Here is a 13,116-nt window from a genome sequence, read left to right on the forward strand (position 1 = left end):
CGTGCCTCTTAGTCAATTGTTATGTTCTGACCATTTGGCCAAACCACGTGTCATGCCACGTTATCTTTAATATAAATTCAGTTTTTCCCAATACAGATAGTCCCCCCACTTTCCATTTATTTATCAATTAAATAATTGGGAAGTGGATCTTCATAAAAAAGGGAATTTTTACCATAATCAATGCCTATGGTAATATTGACGTCTCAGTTGTCCCTTCCATTTAATGTTTTGTCCATGTGTCACTTTTTGATTGATTATACTATTTTGCCCCCTTTTTCAAGGCTTCTTCACTCCCACTATTCACGAAGTGATAGTTGCCTTTATTATAAGCTTTCCATCATTACACTTCTAAGTTTGACGGTTGCCATTATATACATACTTAACCTTTTCTACATACTTAACTTTTTCTTCCTTACTTTTGCTATCTTTCGATTCAACCTTTCTCAACAATGTCATCTCCAAACCCTAACCGTAAAAAAGTTCCAATTCTAGATCGATTCCCCAACGCCCCTGTTAGACATAGAAGAGGTGGAGGAGGTAGGCTTCGAACAGGGTTAGAATCTACTCGAGGCGGCTCTTATGGTTCTTCTTCTAGGAGTTCTATCCCAAAAGCTCCTTCTTCTAAAGATAAAGAAATTCTTGATTCTTCTCAAGAACCTTTAGTCGATGAAATCGTTCCCAGCGATTTGTCTTTTGGAAATGATAGAACATCTCTTCAAAAGCAAATTGTAAATTTAGAAAAAGCTGACACTTATCCTTCAGTAGTGACCGAGCTTATAATCCCTACCATTAGAAGAGATTGTAACTGAAAAAATAGTCTTTGAATGTCAATTCCTTCCGCAAATCAAAGAATTTCTTCCTTTAGAATGGGTGTTCTTTTGTTTATACTTACCCCTTCACTTTGGGGTTTAATCCTCTGATTGACCCAGTTATTCTTGATTTTTGTCGTTTCTTTAAAATCTGTTTAGCCCAAATCGGTCCCCTAGTGTGGAGAGCAGTGGCTTGTTTGAGATACTTATCTTCCAAAGCCAATGTCAACTTTACATTCTCTCACCTTATTCATTTATACCATCCCAATTTAATGCGCCATGGGTTTTTTACCTTAATTGCAAGAAGCAAGAAGGTTTTGGTTAACCCTGAAGATGACAAAGATCGTGGATGGTATACCCGTTACGTTGCCGTACGTACAGTGGACTTGCTTGGTGAAACAAATATTCCCTTCCCTGAGAAGTGGAATTTTGCACGTAAGTTTCCTTTTATTTACCGTACCTATTTTTGAGAATTCCGATTCTTTTTCTAACTTCGTATATTTTTGGTTTTTTGTAGTAACCATGGGAGATGTGGAACTTATTCCCAACTTCCGTGATTGGGTAGATTCAATTTTAAAGATTGCTCCTAAGGATCAAAGAACTTGGAAATTAATTTCTTCTTTACATGGTTGGAAAGTGAAAACACACAGTATGCCCTTTTTACACGTTTTTTTTATGTTAAACACCTTTTCCTTAATGTTGATTGTATATCCTTCTTTTAATCAGGATTTGGCATTAGAGGAATGGCAGCTGAGGTAGCTATGGCCATTCGCATGTCTGCTAATGCTGCACTTGATTTGGACAAGGCTCGAGCGTCGCTTTCAAAGAGGAAAGCTATAGAAGAAGGTTCTGAGAATGAGGAAGAGGAAGATACCTCTTTAATAACCAGGCCAAGAGTCAGGAGGCGAGTCATTAATGATGATGAAATTGAAGATACTCCTGTTCAAACCTCGATCACCGAGCCTATTTTGATTCATTCTGACGAAGACACCGTGCCAAGAGATACTAATGAATCAACTTAGCGTCTTTTTGATAGTGGCGAGCTCGGCCCTGTTTTTGATGAAGCTCCTCTTTCCTCATTCGTTCCTATTTCCTCCATTCCTTTGTCAACCGAAAGTATTTCTTTACCAGCTCTGACGGCTTCCGTTCCTTTGTCAGTTTCAACTGCACCTACTTCCATTCCTGTGTTGGTTTCTACATCTTCTCCTTCCATCCGTGCTTTGACTCCTATGACTCCTGTTGTGTTTACATTTTCTACTGCTCCCCCTTCTGTTGTTCCGTCTTCATCTGTTCAACCTATAGAGGTAAGTTCCAAGAATAGAGGCTTGACTATGAGGAGTGTCACACTCGAAGTCCCTGCCAATCAAAGCCTCTTCAGAAAATCTGGTGGTGCTGATACTTGGCTCGAACCTCTTATTGGAGAGATTGAAAAGAACAAGATGCAGAGCCATAGTTGTTACACTTTGATGAATGACATAGTTCATTCTACTTTGAAGGTATTTTTCCTTTACTTACCAACAAGCTTTTTTGTTTTTAATCTTCAAATCCTCATTTCTATGAGTTGTCTTTGTAGGCTAACCTCATTGGTACAGAATTGATGGGAAGAATTTCCCTTCTGGAAAGAAAAGCCTGTGAGCTGAAAAAATCTATCCACGAGGCCGAGGAAATAGCCAGGGGAGCCCAGCTAGAAGCAGCTAATTGGAAAGAGCAGTTTGAGAATGCTGAGGGGACCATAGAGGAGTTGCAAGAAAGTAGAAATCTCCTGGAGCAGCAGAAGTGTGGTTTGACTTCTGAGCTAGTAACTGCCAAGGCTTCTTCGAGCCAATTTAAAAGAGATAAGGAGCTTTTGGAATGCTCATTTTCAGAACAATTATCAAAGGCTAGTGAAGAAGTCAGGGAACTTAAGGCACTTTTGGCCAAGAAAGAAGAGTATGTAGGGGAGTTAGTGCAAAGCTTGACTCAAACTCAAAATGAGTTAAGGATTTCTTCCGACAAAATTCGTGCCTTGGAAAGTTCCCATGCCTCTCTTGAAGCTTCCCTAGATTTTCACTTAGCTGAACATCAAGTAACGAAAAATGATCTTGCTATGTGGGAAAGGGAATATGCGGCTCTGGAGAAGGAATATAATGCTCTTGAAGAAAATTTCAATATAGAGGTGAGCTGAGCTTTTCTAAATTCTCGTCGTGATGCTTTGATGGAGGCTACACAAGAAAATTTCGACTTGAAATCTGAATTAGCCAAAGTTATCGACACTATCGAGAAAAGCCAACAAACCGCTGATACTCCTTCTCCTGCACTTGGAACTATTGATACCCCTTCTCCAGCACTCGAAGCTCCTGGAATGGAAGAGTTATTGAATTTCGAAGCAGTTATTGAAGCTGTGATTCCGTCTTCCGAGGGTGAAGCTTCTATGACACAGTCTATGGGAATTGAAGTTCCCGTGACTATTGCTTCTCTCGTTGATGTTATCACTTCAAGATCAGTTGAAACCGCTCCTATTGCTGCTCCTTCAGAAGTTGTTACCATGCCTATTCTTGCCTCTGAAAGTGAGGTTACAACTTCCGAAGCTCCAACTCCTTCAGTGACCAATTAAATATGTTAAAGTTTTTATTATTTTTTTAGTATTGTTGATGTCATCCCTTAGCAATTTTTAAAGGATCTTTTGATAAAGTCCCCAGTTACCATAATGGGGCATTTGTAAAACAAATACTTTTGCTGACTAAGTTTTTCCTTAGTATTTTATGTTAAGAAGTTTTATGGGTACTTCTTTATATTCTATTCTTGCCTATTTACTTATTTAGGACTTATAGAATAGCTTAGCATTTTTATCCTTTGAAAATGCTTTATGATTCTTCTCATGGATTATCAACATGAGGTTTATAAAAGAGGGTCCTTTTATTTTATAGACACTTAATGAAGAAGACGTCTCAACTTCATAATGGTGTTATAATACGATGAAAGAAATAGGAATACACATGTTTTGTATGAAACAACTTTGACAAGTTTTCATTCATGAACTTTGACAAGTTTTTTGACTATTACATGTGTTAAAATACATCTATAACTTCCTCACAACTGTTTTTCTTGTAACAGATTTTTACATGATAACAAATAGACAAGGTTTTTCTTCATAACCTGTTTCAATACATAGTCATAACCCTTATCTTTACATATTTAGGAAGGGTTTGAGAAGTGACTTCGTTTGTAACATTATAGTGAATGTTTTATGCTGAATGCTGAAGACTTCGTAACTTACTCTCAACACTTGTCTTTTTGTAGCTGAATCTTGCCAAAACTTTGACCAACTTTTGTTCGATATTCGCATTTGGGATATTCGTATCTGTTTTCCTGCACGCATTTGTGTATAATATGTAGTCCCCCAAGTGTTTGAGCGGTAAAGTATGAAGCCTCGAGCACTTGTTTGTTTATTTGAATTCGGTCCTTTTCTTGAAACAGAAAAATATGCGAGACTTCGGAGGTACGATTATAGATGAAGACTGCCTAACTCGTGTGTATTTCCATCAGATTAATGTAACCCTAGGCTCGGAATTTAAGAGTATTCCATTTTGCCGTGCAAGTCGTGACTCATCATTTGGCACGAGTTAGGGTTTTTGCCTAGCATCTTAAATCGTTAGTAAAATTTTAACAATTCAAAGAAAATTTTTAACATGGTGATACCTGACCGTGAGTACTTCTTTAGAAGTAATATCTCTTTAGATGGACAACATTCCAATGTGAAGGTAAAACTTTGTCATCCATTGTCTCCAACTCGTATGCTCCTTTCCCTGCAATGTCATGGATTCGATAGGGTCCTTCCCACGTTGGACTTAGCTTCCTAGAGTTAGCAGCCTTTGTAGATTGGAACACCTTTTTGAGCACAAAGTCCCCAATTTTGAAGAACCTGAGACGTGCTTTCCTGTTATAGTATCATTCAATTACTTGCTTTTGAGCTGCCATCCTTATTAATGCAGCTTCTCTTCTTCCTTCGAGCAAATCAAGGTTCACCCGTAACTCTTCACTGTTCGAATCTTCCGTTGCTTGAACATACCGAGTGCTTGGTTCCCCTATTCAGCTGGTATTAAGGCCTCCGTACCATAAACCATTGAAAATGGTGTTTCACCCGTGCTTGTTTTTGTCGTTGTACGATAAACCCATAATACTCCAGGCAATATCTCAAGCCAATTACCTTTTGAATCTTGTAATCTTTTCTTCAAGTTGTTGATAATGATCTTGTTTGTGGATTCCGCTTGTCCATTACCCACTGGATGGTATGGTGTAGATGTTATCCTTTTAATTTGCTAACTTTGAAAAAATTCTGTGATTTGAGCTCCTATGAATTGCGGACCATTATCACATACGATTTCCTTTGGTACTCCAAAGTGGCATATTATATTTCTCCAAATGAAGTCTTTAACTTCTTTCTCTCGTACCTGTTTAAATGCTCCTGCTTCTACCCATTTAGTGAAATAATCAGTAAGTACGAGTAGAAACTTTACCTGACCTTTTGCTTGTGGCAATGGACCTACGATGTCCATTCCCCATTTTATGAAAGGCCACAGGGCTATAACAGGATGTAGTAACTCAGCTGGTCTGTGTATATTATTGCCGTACCTTTGACATTTATCACATTTGGACACGAAACTATTTGCTTCTTCTTCCATCTTAGGCCAATAATATCCTGCTCAAATTAATGTTCTTACCAGTGACCTTCCCCCTGCGTGATTTCCACAATGTCCTTCGTGCACTTCCCTCATCACATATTCTGCTTGAGAGGGTCCGAGACACCTTGCTAGTGGTCCACCGAACATCTTTCAATAAAGATTTCCTTGATAAAAATAATATCGAGCAGCATTTTTGCGAAGCGCGTGAGCCTTTCCTTTGTCATTAGGCACGGTTCCGTGCTGTAAAAAAGCAATAATTTCGTTTCTCCAATCCCATGTTAAATGATTAAAATTTACCTCGTTTTTATCAGGTTCGAGAACGGAATGAAATAAATGTATGACTGAAGCATTTGCATCGTTTGCTACGTTTGCTGCAGATGCGAGATTAGCTAAAGCATCTGCCTCCGCATTCTCATCTCTTGGGATCTGCATTACTTTCCAAGTTTGGAATTGCTTTATTAATTCCCGTACCTTTGCGAGATATTCTTGCATTCGCGTTCCCTGGCTGTATAAGTCCCCAACATTTGATTGACCATGAGTTGAGAATCACTCTTGATTATAATCTGTGTTATGCCAAGTTCTCGTGCCAATTCTAGACCTGCAATTACAGCCTCATACTCTGCTTCATTGTTAGTTATAGAATGACATTTTATAGCCTGTCTAATAGTCTCACCCGTAGGTGGTACGAGGACTATCCCTAGGACTGCTCCTTTTATATTAGATGAACCATCAGTGAATAAAATCCAAGTCCCTGGGTTTGTGCCATTAAAAACTTGTAATTCTTTTTCTGCTTCTAAATGCATCCCCAGGCTAAAATCAGCTACGAAGTCGGGTAATACTTGAGATTTTATAGCAGTTCTAGGTTGATAAATGATTTTGTATTCACTTAATTCTATGGCCCATTTTGCTAACCTTCCTGACAATTAATGCTTATGCAAAATGTTTCGTAATGGAAAAGCAGTAACTGCAACAATGGGATGACATTGAAAATAAGGTCTTAATTTTCTAGATGCCATTATCAAAGTTAATGCTAATTTTTCTAGTTGTGGATATCGTGTTTCGACATTTAGTAAAGATTTGCTTACATAATAGATAGGAGATTGCTTACCTTGGTCCTCACGGACTAAAACAACACTTACCGCAACTTCTGACACAACCAAATAGATGAGAAGCTTTTCTCCCACCTTTGGTTTTGCCAATAACGGTGGTTTTGACAAATAAGCTTTCAAATTTCTAAGGGCTTGTTAACAATCTTCATTCCATTCAAAATGATCTTGCTTTTTGAGTGCAGAGAAGAACTTAAAACACTTTTCTGAAGATTTGGAAATAAATCTCCCCAAAGCTGCAATTCTTCCCGTTAATCTTTGAACTTCCTTTTTACTGGTAAGGATATCAGGGATTTCTTCTATTGCTGTGATCTGAGAATGATTTACCTCAATACCACGGTTAGAAACAAGAAAACCCAAAAACTTACCTGATACAATTCCAAATGCACATTTTTCTGGGTTGAGTTTCATATTAAATTTTTGCAAAATTTCAAATGTAACAGATAAATGAGAAATATGATCATGAGACTGCTGGGTTTTGACGAGCATATCATCTATATATACCTCCATTGTCTTTCCTAAATGTTCTTGGAACATTTTGGTGACCAACCTTTGATAGGTTGCCCCAGCATTTTTAAGACCAAAGGGCATTACTTTATAACAGTAAGTCCCCTTGTCTATGATGAACGAAATTTTTTCTTCATCACTAGGGTCCATTTTAATTTGGTTGTACCCTGAATATGCATCTAAAAAACTTAAAAGCTCATGTCCTGCAGTTGCATCAATTAATTGATCTATATGCGGTAAAGGAAAAGAATCTTTTGGACAAGCTTTATTAAGATCTGTATAATCTACACAGACTCGCCACTTACCATTTTTCTTAGGTACAACAACTGTGTTGACTAACCAATTAGGGTACTTTACCTCGCGGATTGACCCAATTTTTAATAGCTTTTGAACCTCATCTTGAATCACCTGGTTTTTGAAAGCCCCTTGCTTTCTTTTCTTTTGTTTTATTGGTGTAAAGAATGGGTCTTCGTTTAATTTGTGAGTCACCACATCCGGTGATATCCTGTCATATCAGCATGGGACCAAGCAAAACAATCCACGTTAGATTTTAGAAATTCGATTAACATACCTCACATGTCTGAGTTTAAATTGGCTCCAACATAGACCTTCCATTCAGGCCATTGATCGAACAATATCACAGCCTCGAACTCTTCAATTGTTGTTTTGATGTTTCCATTCTCTTCAGGTTCCTGAATTGTATCAGGCCTCGAGTCTAAATCTGTCTTTTCTTGTTCAGCTGAAGTTTGATCTTTGACACCTTCAACTGTTTCCTGTAATTGCTATTTTTCTTTATTTACGGTGCTCGTACCTGTTACAGCGTTGATACTTCTAGTTGTCTGCTGATCCCCACGAATTTGACAAATTCCCCATGGTGATGGAAATTTAATAACTTGATGTAGAGTTGATGGGACATCATCCATATCATGTATCCATGGTCTCCCCATGATCATATTGTAAGCCATTTCCATATCTACTACCTGAAATTTAGTTTCCTTAACAACACTTGCAGCAAAGGTTGTTAGAATTACCTCTCCTTTTGTTACCACACTTGAATTATCGAACCCGGACAAGGTGTGTGCCTTAGGTATCATTCTGTATTCAGCTTGCATTTCGCATAATACCCTCAATAATATAATATTTATGGAGCTTCCTGGATCAATCAAAACTCGTTTTATATTAGCATCATATACAAGTAAAGATATTACCAGTGCGTCGTTATGTGGGGTTATTATTCCTTCAGTATCTGCATCATCGAAAGAAATACTTTCTTCTTCCAAAACTTGCCGTACCCGTTTCCCGTGTGTTATCGTTACTTTAGTAGCCTTGTTGGAAGCCGTATATGTTACATCGTGAATATCTTCTCCTCCATTGATAACATTCACGGTTCTCTTGGGTGAAGGGGGCTTTGGTGGCTCTTGCCTATTTTCATATAGGCTTGTTTACCTTTTTCACTAAATAATTCAGTGAGGTACCCTTGCTTCAGTAGATGATCCACTTCACTCTGCAAGAATCTACATTCTGAAGTTTTGTGCCCGTGATCATTGTGGAATTCGCACCAATGATCTGGATTGCATCTATTTAGATTTGACCCCATCTCTTTTGGCCAACGAACCTTATCTCCCATGCTTCTTAAAATAGCCACGAGCTCGGAGGTAGTGACATTAAATTTATATCCATCGAACCTTGCCTTTAAACTTCTGTTATTATCTCGTGATTCTTGTCTGCTCTGATCATTTCTGAATCTTGATGAAGAACCAGATTCCTTGTTCCTCGATTTTTGATCATATTGCTGGTTATCTTGTTTTGACCGTGAGTCTTTTCCTGCAGGTCCCATATATGGATCAGACCTATTTTTACCTGATCTTTTTTTGGTTTCTGCTATTCTGGAACCGCCCCTTTCTTCATAATGAAATTTAGGTACGGTATCTTCTTCGATTCGCAGCTTCGTGCTGTACCTATTGTAAACATCATTCCACGTGGTTACAGGGAATTCTCGAAGGCTTTCTTTGAGTCTTCTCGTGACTTCACAATTTTTGTCATTTAAATTACTTGCAAAAGCTATTGCAGCCCAGTTGTCAGGTACACGAGGTAGAGTCATTCTTTCACACTGGAATCTATCAACAAAGTCTCTGAGCAACTCTGAATCCCCTTGTTTGATTTTGAAAATGTCTTCCATTCTTTTTTCAACCTTTTGAGCTTCCGAGTGTGCTTTAATAAAAGAATCTGCAAGCTCAGCAAAAGAATTTATAGAATTTTCAGGTAAGAGAGAATACCAGGTTAATGCGCCCTTGGTGAGCGTTTCTCCAAATTTCTTGACTAGTACTGATTCGATTTCTTGTTTAGTCAAGTCATTGCCTTTTACGCCTGTTGTAAATGCAGTTACATGGTCACGTGGATCTGTTGTACCATCGTATTTTGGGATGTTAGGCATTTTGAACTTTTTGGGAATTGGAAGGGGATCAGCACTCGGTTTCCAAAGTTGTTGTGAATATTTGTCTATATCCACTCCTTTAATCACAGGTGGAACTCCGGGGATTTGCTCGATGCGCTCATTCTGCTCCTTAAGCTGTTTCTGCAAAGTTAGTACTAAATTTTGCAAATTAGAATTATTTAAATTACCTGGATCTCCTTCCTGTGGTTCACTGGTGGTTCCTCCATTTCCAGAATTAACAAGGCCAGAACGAGGATTTTCCAAGGTATTATTGTTAGGCGTAGGCGTGGATGGGACAACAGGTAACCGACTAACTAGAGCCTGAAGAGCTTTGCTAACCCGCGCATCAATTACTTTTTGTAAAGCTTCATCTACCCCTTCAAAATGTTCGAATTGTTCAGCACGAGATTCAGGAGTGCCTTCACGAGATTGGCGTGGTGAATTTTGAGGGGAGGGAACCATGTCAATGTTCTGTAAATTTTCTTGATTTTGATGGGTTTGATTTTCGTGACTTCCCGAGATGTTTTCACCGTTGTTGTTGTTGTTGGACATGATGATAACACTGGATAGAACGTAGCTTAAAAGAATAGATTATCAGATTCCCGGTAACAGAACCAATTTGTTTAACCCAAAAAATAATATTTTGGTCAAAGCTAGAATTTAAGAAGAAAAATCGGGTTACTGATAATCAAGAGACCAAAGTAGAATAATAAGCTCTTTGAGAATAAGAATAAAGCAGTAAAGAATTTGTATTTCAGTATGATATCAATAAGTTTTTCGTGTCCCTACAAATGATGAAACTTCTTCCTTTTATAGGTGATTCTAGGTAAAGGAATGAAACCTCAGCTTTAATGATATAATTATGAGTAACAAATGACATTAAATAAGCCGTTACACAATCATTCCTATTAAATACCAATTCTCTAACGTATCAGGTATTTAATAATGAATTTGGACTCCTTTCTGTCATCAGATCTCTGTCTTTCAATGCCTTCTAATCTGTTGGCTTTAAATGATTTGAATAGGTACGAGACTCGTATCTGCACTTCATCTCTTGCCTATTTAACCTCCTCTTCCCGTGGTTGTCTCCACTTGTTCCTCTTAGTCAATTGTTATATTATGACCATTTGACCAAACCACGTGTCATGCCACGTCATCTTTAATATAAATTCAATTTTTTCCCAATACAAATATTATTTTACCTTTAAATATCAATATCGCATGTGCTTCTACTATCCCCCTTAAGGTGAATGAAATATATCATATGCAATAATACATACAAATTAACACAAAATTTGCAATTAAAACGAAATTACAATCCCCACTCATCGCCCAAAAAATAAAACTGCACGAGTTGGCACAAAATGGTTAAGTCATCTCTTCAGGGTAGACTGGTGCACTAAGCTCTCGTTATGCGAGGGGTTCGGAAGGGCCGAACCATAAAGGTCTATTATATGCAGCCTTACCCTGCATTTCTGCAAGAGGCTGTTTTCACGGCTCGAACCCGTGACCTCCTGGTTATACAGCAGCAACTTTACCAATTACGCCAAGGCTCTCCTTCTGGTTAAGTCATCTCTTCTACCACAAAAGGATGTGGTGCAGTGGATGAGACTGCTCCTCCCTTAACCAGAGGTCTCGAGTTTGAGCCCTGGATATGGAAAAATCCTTGGTAGGGAGCACTACCCCCGAATCAGCCCCTACCCGGCGCGAATCCGATTATAGTCGCACTCCAATGCGACTACCGAACACCGGGTGAGAAATCAAAAAAAAAAAAGAAGTCATCTCTTCTTTGTTGTAATTCACTTGCATTACTTCAGATTTTGAGCTCTATTCACAATATTTAAGCAAGCTTATTAATAGACTGCATTTAGTTATGGCAAGGAAACCAATGGTTGCTCACTTGGTACGTACTATGACTAAAAATAATTAATCCTACGAGGAGACTAACATAATTATACTCATGTAACTTATATTTGCAACATTATCAATAATCTTTTATCTCATAACAAAATGTAATGGTGATATTGTATCTAGGGGCAGATTTGTTCGTTATCGGATTCATTCCAACCTAGTATTTTCGATGCGGGGTGTCTGATTTTTTTTTTGTTTGTGAAATCTTATAAATTTTTTAATAAATATTAAATAAGAAATCATAATAATATTAGTAAAATAAGTGTTGGTAAAAATACGATTACAGTTAAAAATAAAATAAAATGAATAAACTATCTTCAGGCTGAAGCGCGAATATCTCGCTCACTTTAAGGAGATTCAAGCCCGCTGCAGCAAAGTTTTTCACTGATCCAGCAGTAATTCTCTTGATCTGTCTCCTCCAGGATACAACAGCCCGATCACGTCGTATGACTCGAACAAACTCTGGACAAGTTGTTGAGTCCAAAGCTCCACCAAGATGAACACCTTCCTTTAACAAAAATAAAAAAAGAAAAAAAAACTCTCTTCTTCTTTTTTCACAACTTTAACCTCACTTTATAGAAACACTCTACAATTATTTTTTCATACCACAATATGGAAGAAAGACTCCTATTTATAGGTATAAGAATTCTTCCTTGATTTAAATTGGAAGAAAGTGGGGTAATAAGTAATGATATCACGAAGAACATTGGATAATTAGTGGTAGAACATGGGAGAAGAGTTACAAAAAAGTTATGACCATTTTTATTTCATGAAATAGTGGGAGTTATAAGAGTTATGACCATTTTCTACATCATGGAGTAGTGGGAGTCATAGGAATTTATTTTAATAATAAAATGAAATTACACTAATAATAAGTTTAGTACTAAAAACCTTAAAAATGATAATCCATAAGAAAATTATCCATTAAGTTATTATATATTAGCTAAGTCATGTCTCACTACGTTTTTTACTTGCCTCGCCACAAAAAGCAGCTTAGTCAAGCAGACAAAGTTCTAGCATTATATGCTTTTCTATCAAAGTACCCGTATTATTTTCTTGTTACTCACTGGTCTGATTAATTAAGCTAGATCCGCATCGCGTATGTCGCAGAAAAAGAGGAAATATATTATGTGAGGAACTTTTTAATTTTTAAGGCTCAAATCTAAAATATCTGTCGAGGATCTCATCAGACCATCCTACCATATCACTCGGTGGTATATTCATTCTTATTTCTTTAAGATGAAAATCATGGCCCCATGATGTGATGAATTATAAGTCGTGCTTAAGGATCTGCAGCATCAAGTACATATAATATAATGGACCCAAGCTGATTCTTACAAGATCAAATAATGGACATTTCTTAGGCAGATACATACATATTTGATACGGCAAAGGCAATCCATTGCATATGGTATTCCACGTTCACGCAGGATTCGAGAAACGATCGTACTCCAAGGGATGTAATGCAGATAATCTACTTTAATACAAACATTAGTAGCTACTTTCACGATGTGAACTCATAACCTGCATGTCACACGGAGATACAATATTTGATATGCCTTTGTGTAACTATCTAGTATAGATCGATACATGTATAATTTTTTTACCAACTTTAATGTATAAATTTTGAAGATTTCACATAAAATACTCAGAGTGTGAAGAACCACTCTGAGGTGCTGCTCGTGCTC

The sequence above is a fragment of the Nicotiana sylvestris genome, chromosome 10, assembly GCF_000393655.2.
Source record: "Nicotiana sylvestris chromosome 10, ASM39365v2, whole genome shotgun sequence".
NCBI lineage: Eukaryota > Viridiplantae > Streptophyta > Magnoliopsida > Solanales > Solanaceae > Nicotiana > Nicotiana sylvestris.